This window comes from Theobroma cacao, chromosome 7 (assembly GCF_053813885.1).
Source record: "Theobroma cacao isolate CCN51 chromosome 7, ASM5381388v1, whole genome shotgun sequence".
In the NCBI taxonomy this organism is placed as follows: Eukaryota; Viridiplantae; Streptophyta; class Magnoliopsida; order Malvales; family Malvaceae; genus Theobroma; species Theobroma cacao.
Genome location: NC_142645.1, coordinates 36,643,025 through 36,654,980, shown reverse-complemented (window position 1 = coordinate 36,654,980; position 11,956 = coordinate 36,643,025). Strand labels below are relative to the sequence as shown.

At 34.3% G+C, this 11,956-nt stretch overlaps 1 non-coding gene and 1 pseudogene across 1 annotated transcript; one reads left to right on the top strand and one right to left on the bottom strand.

The window, feature by feature from the left end:
* Positions 1-4,262: 4,262 nt before the first annotated feature.
* Positions 4,263-9,938, bottom strand: LOC148761855 (uncharacterized; annotated as a pseudogene).
* A 1,902-nt stretch (positions 9,939-11,840) lies between these two features.
* LOC148761854 (small nucleolar RNA R71) lies at positions 11,841-11,947 on the top strand. Its single transcript, XR_016027657.1, has one exon. It is a non-coding gene; the product is annotated as a small nucleolar RNA R71 (small nucleolar RNA).
* The last annotated feature ends 9 nt before the right edge of the window (positions 11,948-11,956 follow it).

Here is an 11,956-nt window from a genome sequence, read left to right as displayed (position 1 = left end):
CAAAACACATATTTCATAATCAAAAATAAATTTGGATGTCTAAAAGATTCGTTTAAAATGAAATTATGACTATTAAAATAAAATAAAAATATTGAATAAAATATTCAATTTTTTCATAAAACAATATTTTTAGAACACTGCATAAATAATTTTTACAGTGTAAAAGCAAAATAAATTCATATATATATCGTAATACAGTAAGTCGGAGTATGTAATTTAATTTACAGTAACAAGTGGGCCCTCGAATAACCAAAAGTAAGAAAGATTGTAAACCTACAATTTGGAGGATGCAAATCCAATGGTGGTCCTCGATGAAATCAGTTATCTATAGACTATCCTGAGCCTAAAATGGGTGGAAAGGAGGGTGGTGAGATTATATAATCCCAATGAGTAAACAAATACCATCTAAAATATCTAAAGCCGAGTAAATGGAGACAGATAAAATAGTTAACATATTGTAATTCATCAACTTTCAACTTGTTTCAACCAAATAAAATCAATTCATATAAATCGAGTAATCAACATGGTTTATGAATTTCTTAAAACTTTGGCTCATGCCAAAATCATTCTCATACCTAGTTATCAGGGATGCCTTGATCGAGGGCTATCCCAACCTAGTCTGCCAAGGCTGTTAAAAAGTTATGTACGCATAAATCATGTTTTTATTTTAAAAACATAGTCGTTCCTTGGCGTTGGCTGAGTTTACCCTCACGTGGTGGTTTGGCGTGAAGTGAACTCTAAAGTTATACCTCGGGAGTTACCTTACTCACCTCTCCAACCAAGGTAAAATATAATGGGATTTCGTGCCCCTCTAATAGGTTAGTCCATAGAAAACCCGCCCACTGCAGCAAGTTAAACCCACCATACAATAAAATTTGCAAAAGCATGACATGGCAATTATTTTATTTTATTTTACAGCCTTTCAAGGCAAATCAACAATTTATACATTTTCAACACATTTATCAAATCAACCATTCATGCCAATATTGCCATAAGCCAATCAATTAGAATCATGAATTTACAACACATAAAAACAGTCTCCAATTACTCTATTTTCAAACCATCATTCAATTTTAAAACAATTTTATGAAATCATTTCATTAAATCACATTTGGTTTATAAAACCAAAAAATTAATCATTTAATTCATTTTCCATAAAATTCACAAAATCGAATAAAACATACTTTAGATAATTAAGACGATAGTAAGGTTACTCACTATTTGGGGAGTCAAATTCCAAGTACTCCAATTCTTGATCCTCAGGTACTATCTCTTTACTTTTGTCAGAATGCTCACCACCTAGACATAATGCACAATAAGCCATTTACTACATTGTGCTAAATTGTTATAAAACCAATTCAGGCTTTATACTAGTGTATGAAATGGGATGCAAATTGTTCGGATTATTGTCTAAACACGGTGTTCTACACAAATTCAATTGTGTATCTAAATTAAACAGTATTGACCTAATTCGATCTATCACTCGATTAATTGGCCAATACGTCCAATTCAACTCCAAATAATTTCATTTTTCTCTCAATACTCCAAATCATCAAACACAAATTAAATAACTTGAAATATGGCAAAATCATCCTCACATTTTCTCTTGGAAAATTCGGCCATGGTGGGTGCAACAACACTATAATTTTTCCTACTTGATTCTCACACCATAAATCACTAATTCCTAACCAAATCACTTGAAATAAAATCAAAATCATCCTCAATATTCCACATGGAGAATTCGGCCAATGATGGGTGATGGGAGAAAATGAATTTTCTTGTTGGCTTTTCATGCTACACATCACTAACTAACTAAAAACACTAAAATATCTTAAAATCTAACCAAATCAAGCATCAAAACCTCTCTCTAAGTGTTCAGCCAGCAAGATACCCATCATGAAATCATGTGATTCAACCATGGAAAACGTAAAATAATGCATGGGAAAGGTAGATCACAAGTCAAAATCAAGAAATTTTACCTTTGATTGCTTGATTACTTGAATTTTCACACTTTTCCCTTGAATTTTCACACGTTTCCCTTGTGTTCTTCTTTTCTTCCTTTGTTCTTGTTTTGGCCGGCCATAATGAAGAGAAATGGGCTGATTTTGTGCTAATTTATAAGGAAAATAATAAATGGATGAGATTTTAACACATGTCACCATTCCATTGGTCCATGTGTCATACTTAGCCATTAAGCAATCTCTCTCCACCACTTAAATTTCCTCAATTATCCATGATAATATTGGGTAAAATCCATGTGCTGGACAAGTGTTGGGTGGTGTAAAATTACAATTTTGCCCTTAGGAGGCAAAATGACTATTTTACCCCTATCCTAAAAAAAATACCGAAATTAAAAGTTTTCACTTCTCAAACTCAAATTATGTTCTAAATAGTAAATCTTGATCAAAAACTTCTTCCAACATTCCAATTTTTAACCTCAAGTGGCAAAATGACCATTTTGCCACTAGATCATGAAAATTCCAATTTGACTCCAAATTGGTCCTCGAACTCTGAATCACTATTTTAAGTCATTCTGGAGTTTTAAAAGTCTCAATTTCATCTTAAAATCTCTATTCGAACTAATTCGAGGCTTAAATCAACTTAGTTGTACCATTTGGTACATTGCCGTCCTTTAATAATTTTTGAGGTATCCAAGTAAGCAAACATGCATTCTTATGTAAGAATGGCATAATAAACATATTGTAGAGCTAGGCTTGACAGGGGGGTGGCTTGTGAAGAACTATTGCATAAAACTCTCGGAATACAGGCACCACTGCAGCTTCAAGTTGGTTACCAAAATAGTTGCCAATGTCTGTCTCGAAACATGCCATGAATCTCCTTATAAGGAAGGATGGGAATATCTATCCCTCGTTCAGGAATTGGCACTTTGTTTATCAACGATGTATGATATCTCGTAGAGGAATCGACAGAGATGAACTTTGATCTATCAAAGGCGCCATTGGAGCTTGGTTTGGATCATTTGGGTGCCATTCCTACAAAAGAAATTCAATTATCAAAACAAATCTAAAGTAAAAGTATGCAAGTAGTGTTGCGTGCATAACCACGAAAATATGAAAGATCCACAGGCACCAATTTAATTAATTTTTGTCCCATTCAACAATCCAAATTCAACAATTCCATTCACAATCTCACTTCGCAAGATGCAACATAAATTATTTATTCCTCACAACATTCATACTTTATTCTCATAATGATAAGTTTTACCATGCAACAGTCCAAAAAATAAAATAAAATAATTTTATGACAATGCACTCATTCAAAATTAGCAGTTATTGTATGTTGTTGCACCAACAATTCCAGAATGTATTCCTACTTGCCCAACCAATCAACAAAAATGAAACAAACCCAACATCTACTCAGATCAACAAACATTAACAATTATGGGCAACAAAATTTGGCACTAATCATAAAAATTTCCTACACTCCAAACATAAACCATGAGGGAGTAGGAAAACCCATTAATAAACCTACACAATGGACTCATTCAATGTGCAAAAATCATAAAATTTTATAATGATCTTACTGTCACACAATAATTTTTCTCTCACTACAAAAATCAAATATGTGGTAGAGAGAGAGAGAGAACTCACCATGAAGGAGGATTGAATGCAACACAAAAAAAACAAGTATGGAAAAGATGTAGAAATTGTAAATGAAGAAGAAAAGAAAAAAAATATGCAACTAGCTTTTTTTTATGTGTGTGAGCAAAAAAGGGAGCAAAATATTTGAGAGAATAGAGGATGAAGGTGGCTAGAGAAGAAGAAGAATGAAGAAGAAACAAAAAAAAACAAAAACTAAAGGCTTTTATAAGGTTGGGGTAGGCCCCGATCTAGCTTCGAGGCCCTCACAAGTGAGGGCTGCAACTCTCATCTCCTAGCACCTGAAACGTAACTCTTCGAGTTTGAGCGCCGTGGCACTCACACATTCTGTTTAAAGCCTTTTTCAGCATCATTGCTCTTTCTTTGAGGGTCATGATGCTCAAGTTGAAGGCCGCATCTCTGACTTTAATTTTTTGAATTTTTTTGAATTTTTTTATTTTTTTAAACCAATTACCTACAAAAGGAAACATAAAAAAATTAAATTAAAAGAATTAAATTGTAACTAAAAAAATTAAATAAAATAAAGGCTAAAATAAGTAAGCTTTAGGAGTTTGGGTTGCCTCCCAAGAAACCCTTCATTTATATTCTTCAGCTAGACTGACTTGGACTTTAGGCCATGTCAAGTAAGTGTATTGAAGACTTTTAACGATTAATTTTGCCTTCCCAATAATGCTTTAATCTTTGTCCATTGACTTTAAATTTTCGACCATCTATCCCTTTAACTTCGATTGCTCCATGTGGAAATACCTCATTGACAATGAAAGGATCAGACCACCTTGATTTGAGCTTTCTCGAAAATAATTTCAAGTGAGAGTTATAGAGCAAGATTGATTGTCTTAGCTCAAAGCTTCGTTCCACTATCTTCTTATCATGCCATTGCTTTATTTTCTCTTTATAGAGTTTGGCATTCTCATAAGCTTAAAGGAAAAATTCATCAAGTTCATTTAATTGCAACAACCTTTGCTCACCTGCTGCTTGTAAATCAAAATTTAACTTTTTCACAACCCAATAAGCATTGTGTTCAAGTTCCACTAGTAAGTGATAAGCTTTGCCAAAGATCAACTTATATGGAGATGTGCCAATTGGGGTCTTGTAAGCAGTCCCATATGCTCACAATGCATCATCCAATTTTCTTGCCCAATCTTTTCTTCTGGAACACAATGTTTTCTCCAAAATCCTCTTGATTTCTCTATTTGATACTTTCATTTGGCCACTAGTTTGAGGATGATACGCAATTGCAACCTTGTGTTTAACTCCATATTTTTCCAGAAGCACTTCAAAATACTTGTTGCAAAAGTGACTCCTCTCATCACTAATAATTGCCCTTGGAGTGCCAAATCAAGTGAAATTATTCTTCTCAATGAAATTCATTACCACATTTGAATCATTATTAGGAAAGGTTGCCGCTTCAACCCATTTGGAGACATAATCTACGGCAAGCAATATGTGTTTGTTGTTGTATAAAGACATGAATGTACCCATAAAGTCAATACCCCATACATCAAAAATTTATATCTTAAGGATGTTGTTGAGAGGCATCTCATATCGCCTTGAGATATTACCCATTCTTTGGCACCTGTCACAATGCAAAATAAAATTGTGAGCATCCTTAAAAAATGTAGGCCAATACAAACCTGATTGGAGGACTTTAGAGGTAGTCCTTGTTCCTCTAAAGTGTCCTCCATAATTTGAAGAATGGCAATGGTGAAGCTGTAACATCCGACCCTAAATTATCTGTGATATATCATTCACATGCTTTGGATAGCATGTTTGTATATTGAATTGCCCCGGAAAACAAGTTAAATGACTGTATTTCCCCTAATGGTACGGTTCAGTCAAATAAGTCTTGAACTAGTTTAAACAGAGAGTCGAGGATGAATTTGAGAAAACTAAAACCCATGGGTTGATTTAAAATGAGGATTTAGAGTTTGAGGTCCGATATGGAGTTAATCCAAACTTTAAATATTCTAGGGGCAAAATGGTAATTTGCCACATGAGGACGAATATGGAAATTTTTAATCCCGTTTGATTAAGATTGATTATATTAAACTTATTGGAGTTTAATTTGAGGGTTTGGTAGTGAAAAAGTTTAATTTCGGTGATTTCTGAAGTGCAGGGGCAAAATCGTAATTTTTCCACTCGCGGACAAAATTTGAGATTTTGAGAGAATTTAGATCACATTTGACAAATTGGAGAATGGTATGAGTATAAGGGATGAAAAATATGTCTATGGGCAATTTTTCAGTTTTTGGGGCAAAAATGTAATTTTTGACTTTTACAGGGTAAAAGTGTAAATTTCAAAAATTACTCCACCAAGACTTTGGATAAGTCTGAGAATTTTATCTAAGCTATGGATATGTGGGACAAGTGTATGGTGAAAATTTGAAAATAAATGGATGGCTAGAATTTAAGGAATTAATAAAACAAAAAAATTGAATAAAATAATATTATATTATTTTAGCCTTTAAAAATGTCAAAATTCCAGAATTCTCATCTTCTTCAGCTGTCCAAACCAGGAGAGAAAAAGGGGGAAAAGAAATAAGAACCCTAGCTGAAAAAATTTAGGGAAAATCAAGAGAAATCAAGAAATCAAGCATTAAAAAGGTAAATTTCATTGATTTTCCTTGTGATTTTCACTACCCATGCATTTTTTTCTCATTTCCACGCAAATTAGAAAGTGGGTATGGACACCCATGCTGGCCAAACCTCCATGGATGAGTTTTGAATTTGAGTTTTGGTTGATTTTAATTGAATTAAGTGATTTTAGTTAGATTATATTGAAATATAGCAAAAATAAGCTAGAGAAATAATTTTCTCCCATTGAAACCCATTATGCTGATCTTGATGTTTATTTGAGGAATTATGATGAATAATGATGAATTATGAGCCTAGAAAAATAATGGGACTTTTCGGAGCAAAAATACGAATTTTTACCCACTAGGGGTATTTTCATAATTTGCTATCGAGACTGATAATTTGCACCACACTGAGGAACATTAAGTCAATTTGGGTGCAGTTGAGGTATAGAAATTGAAAAAAATTAATTTGGAGGTTAAACGGACGCGTATATCGATTTATCGGGTAAAAGACCGAAATAGGCTAACACCGCGTTAGTTTAGGCAAAATTTAGACATTTTGCACTTCATATCATGCATTAGTAGTATAAATTAGTTTATTTTGGTTTAGTACCAAAGTAGTAAACCTCTTAATTGTGCAATTTGTCAAGGTGGCGAATCCTCTAGCAAGGGCAAAGAAATCGCACCCGAGGAGTAATAGTTGGAGTACCCGAATTTAGTTTTCAGAAACTGTGAGTAAACTTATTATCGTCTTAATTATCTAGAGTAGTTTTATACAATTGTGTGATTTTATGGAAAATGGGTTTAAATGGTAAAATGCTATGTTTTAAGAGAAATTGTGATTTTATAAAATGATTTTATAAATTTTCTAGAAAATCGAATACTGGTTTTGAAAATAGAGTAATTGAAGACTGCCTGCTTGTATTGTAAATTTATGGTTTTAAATTGAATGGCTTATGACAATAAATGAGCATGAATGGCTAAACTAATTTTGGTGTTAGAATTATTTGTATTGTGTATTTAGCCTTGAGAGGCTAGGTTGCGATAAATTGCCATGTCATGCAAAAAAAGATTTTATAAATCAGGTGATAGATAAAAGATTAGCTACTGCAGTGGTGGGGGGTTCCGTGGGCCAGCCTATTAGAGGGGCTCGGTAAACTCCTTTATATTCTCACCTCGGTCGTAGAGGCGCGTAGGGTATCTCCTGAGGTGGGCTTTTTGAGTGCACTTCACGTGGACCACCGCGTGAGAGTGAGACTCAACCAACGCCAAGGAACGGCTATGTTTCAAAACAAAAATATGATTTATGCGAAATATGAATTTTTAACAGCCTTGGCAGACTCGGTTGGATACCCCTAGTCCAGGTGTCACCGAGTACAGGATTTGGCATGAGCCAAGATTTGAGTAATTCACGAGCCATATTGATTATTTGGTTGAAATGAATATTCGTGATGTGAAAAATTTGTTGAAGTTAATTATTTTTTAATTGTCTCCATTTACTCACCTTTAGATAGTTTAGATGGTGTCTGTTTACTCACTGGGATTTTATAATCTCACCACCCTTAATTCCCCACATTTCAGGTTCGGGATAGCCGGTAGATAGCCGATTGCATCAAGGACTTCAGTTAGCCTTGCATTGACAAAATTATAGGTTCACAGACTCGCATCTTATTGGTTAGTTAGAGGCCCACGTGTCATTGTAAAAGTAATTTTATATTTTCGTTATCTGATTTAAAATATGTATGAACATATTTAGCTTTTACACCATGTTTTTGGCAAGTTTCGATATTATCGAAGAAAAATGACAAAAATGCCCCTGTGAGCAAAAAAATAATATTTTATTGTTTTGATTTGGAAACTACTTATGATTTCTTGAAATGTAAGATTTAATAATTGTCGCTCACTGGGGAGATGCAAAAGCTAATGCTAAGCCTTGTAGGGTTCCGATCGGCATTCGGGGTAATGAGTGCCTATTGGGACGTCACAGCGGTTGTCACGGGCCCGATGGGAGTTCCGGGTCGAGATAGAAGCACACTTTGAATTTCTTCTTCCGGGACACATTTTCTGAAGATCTGGTCTTTACATTGCTTAAACAAGTAAGGCTTATCCCAAAATTAAAATTTAACATCATGCAAAAATTTCTTTTTTTGATAAAAATTTAAATCAGGGGGAATAATATTGCTTAGCAGATAATTCACGAAATCAGCATACCAAGGAAGTGATTTCTTACCAACTTGAAGGATTTGTTCATCAGGAAAAGTCTCCTCGATTAAGGTTGAATCCTTACCTTGAGCTTTAATCTCCAATCTTGAGAGGTGGTCTGCCACTTGATTTTTTGTTCCTTTTCTATCATGAATCTCTAGATCAAACTCTTGAAGCAAGAGAATCCATCTTATCAATCTTGGTTTAGCATCCTTCTTGGCAATTAAATATTTGATAACTGAATGGTCAATGTACATTATCACCTTTGTCCCCATGAGATAGGAGTGAAATTTGTCAAAGCAAACACTACAGCCAAAAACTCATTTTCTGTTGTGGTATAAATTTTTTGGGCCTCATTCAAATACTTGCTCGCATAATAGATGGAATGAAAGATTTTACCCTTCCATTGTTCCAAAACAGCTCCCACCGCATAGTCACTTGCATCACACATTAGTTCAAAAGGGAGAATCTAATCATCCAATCGGGACTAATTATGATAAGTGCAGTTATTAGTCTTTTCTTTAATTCATCAAAAGCAACAAGACATTCATTAGCAAACTTAAATGGCACATCTTTTTCCAATAAATTGCAAAGTGGTTTAGAAATTTTTGAAAAGTCTTTAATAAATCTTCTATAAAAACTAGCATGACCAAGAAAACTTCTAATACCTTTTATACTTATTGGAGGTGGTAATTTCTCAATTGTTTCAATTTTTGCTTTATCTACCTCAATGTCGTTACTAGAGATCTTGTGCCCAAGGACAATACCTTCTTGCACCATGAAGTGACATTTCTCTCAATTGAGACCAAATTTGTTTCTTCACATCTCTTGAGTACCGTAGCAAGATTTAAAAGACAATCATCAAAATTATTTCCAAAGACAACAAAATCATCCATAAATATCTCAAAACATTGCTCCATCATGTTTGTGAATATGGCTATCATACATCTCTAAAATATGGCAAGTGCAGTACATAATCCAAATGGCATTCTTCTAAAAGCAGAGGTGCCATAAGGACATGTAAATGTAGTTTTTTCTTGATCTTCAGAAGCAATAACAATTTGGTTATAACCAGAATAACCATCTAGAAAATAATAATATTTCTTACCAACTATGCGATCTAACAGTTGATCAATGAATGGAAGAGGGAAGTGATCTTTTCTTGTAGCTTTGTTGAGCTTGCGGTAGTCCATGCATACTCTCCATCTAGCACAGTTCTTGTTAGAATGAGCTCATTATTGTCATTAGCAACCACAGTTATTCCCCCTTTCTTAGGAACACATTGAACTGGACTTACCCATGAGCTATCAAAAATAGGATAAATTATTCCAGCATCCAACCACTTGATGATTTCTTTCTTGACCACTTCTTTCATGATGGGATTCAATCGTCTTTGCTGTTCAATTATGGCTTTGTGATTTTCCTGAAGGAGAATTTTGTGCATGCAAAAAGAAGGGCTAATTCCCTTAATATCAACTATGTTCCACTCTATTGCTTTATTGAATTCTCTAAGTGTCCTCAATAACTTCTCCTCTTGCATGTTAGTAAGAAAGGTGGAAATAATAATTGAAAAAGTAAAAGATTTTCCAAGAAAAGCATACCTCAAGTGTGCAGGTAGAGGTTTGAGTTCCAAAGTAGGTGGTTCTTCAATGGAGGGCTTAGAAGTTGGCATCAAAGAATTTGAAACAATCAAAGACTCATATTGACGATTAGTTCTAAGTCTGGAGTGAGCATTTAATAAATTCATCATCATCCTTGTCAGAATTAGCAACTAAACATGCTTCAAGAGGATCATTGGGATTTTCTTTTAAGTAAACATCTTATGTAAAGTTATTGACCACACTCACAAAAAAGCAGTCTTTAGATGTCATAGGCAATTTTAAGGCTTTGAAAATATTAAATGTTACCTATTGATCTTAAACTCTCAAAGTGAGCTCACCTTTTTCAACATCAATCAAAGCTCTAGTAGTTGCTAAGAATGGCCTCCCAAGGATGATGGGAATTTGCCTCCCAAGGATGATTGGAATTTGCCTATCTTCTTCCATGTCAAGAATTATAAAATTAACTTGAAAAATAAATTTATCTACTTTGACAAGGACATCTTTAATAATTCCCCTTGGGTACACATAAGAACGATCAGGTAGTTGCAAAGTAACAGAAGTGGGTTTACATTTCCCCAAACCAAGTTTCTCAAAAATTGACAAAGGCATTAAATTGATATTTTCATCTAAATCACTCAAAGGTTTTGCAAAATATAAATTATCAATAATGCAAGGGATTGTGAAACTACCTGGATCTTCGAGTTTTTGTTGGAAATTTATTTTGGAGAATTGCACTACACTCTTTTGTAAGGGAGACAGTTTCAAACGCACCTAGCTTTCTCTTTTTGGAGAAGATGTCCTTCAAGAACTTGACATGGCTAGGCATTTGTTCCAAAGCTTCAGCAAAAGGAATATTTATGTGTAATTTCTTGAAGAGATTAATGAACTTCTGAAATTGCTTTTCAAGCTTTTATATTTGAAGCTTTTGGAGAAAAGGTGGTGGAGGATGGATGACTTGAGAATTTCCTTGATTTTCAGCCTTGTCATCTTCTTTTTGTTCAACTTCAATCTCATTCTCACACATTTTTTCCTTATCAACATGTTCATTCTTAGATTCAACTGCTTTTTCATTCACCCCTTCAATCTCTTTTCCACTCCTTAAAGTGATTGCTTGGCATTGTTCATTACCTTTATGATTGTTTTGTGTGTCACTGGGTAAGGAACCTTGAAGTCTATTATTGATGGAATTTGCAAGTTGTCCCACTTGGGTCTCAAGATTTCTTAAGGAGGCTTATTGACATTGAATTATAGCATCAGTCTTGGATATATATTGCAAGAGAAGTTCTTCCATTTGTGATTTTTTTTTAGGAATTGGTGGTCTAGCTTGTTGTTAAAAACTAAGAGGCATGATGCGTTTTGGATTGGAAGGCCCTGCATTGTTATTCCATGAAAAGTTGGGGTGGTTTCTCTAACCAGGATTATAAGTATTGAAATATGGATTATTCTGCTGTATATTGAAGTTCGCCACAAATTAGACTGATTCAGAATTATATGGACATTGATCATTCAAATGGCCATCTCCACACATCTCACAAACTACATATGAATTTTGAACTGCATGAACTACCAATATGTCAAACTTCTTGGACAGTGCAGCCACTTGTGTAGCTACTTGAGCAGTTAAGGTGCCAATTGCATCAATTTCATAAGCTCCATTAGCTTTTCTCGGACCAGACCTTTCTGAAGGCCATTGGTAATTATTTGAGGCCATCTCTTCCAACAGATTATAAGCATCTACAATATTCTTACTCATTAATGCCCTACCAGCAACTGCATCAATTATGGTTTTTATTAACCCAACTAGCCCATTGTAGAATGTCTGAACTTGCAACTAATCAGGAATCCCATGATGTGGACATCTTCTCAATACTTCTTTAAACCTTTCCCAAGCTTCATAAAATGACTCACCATCAAATTGTGTGAATGAGGTGATATCGTTCCTCATCTTTACAATCTT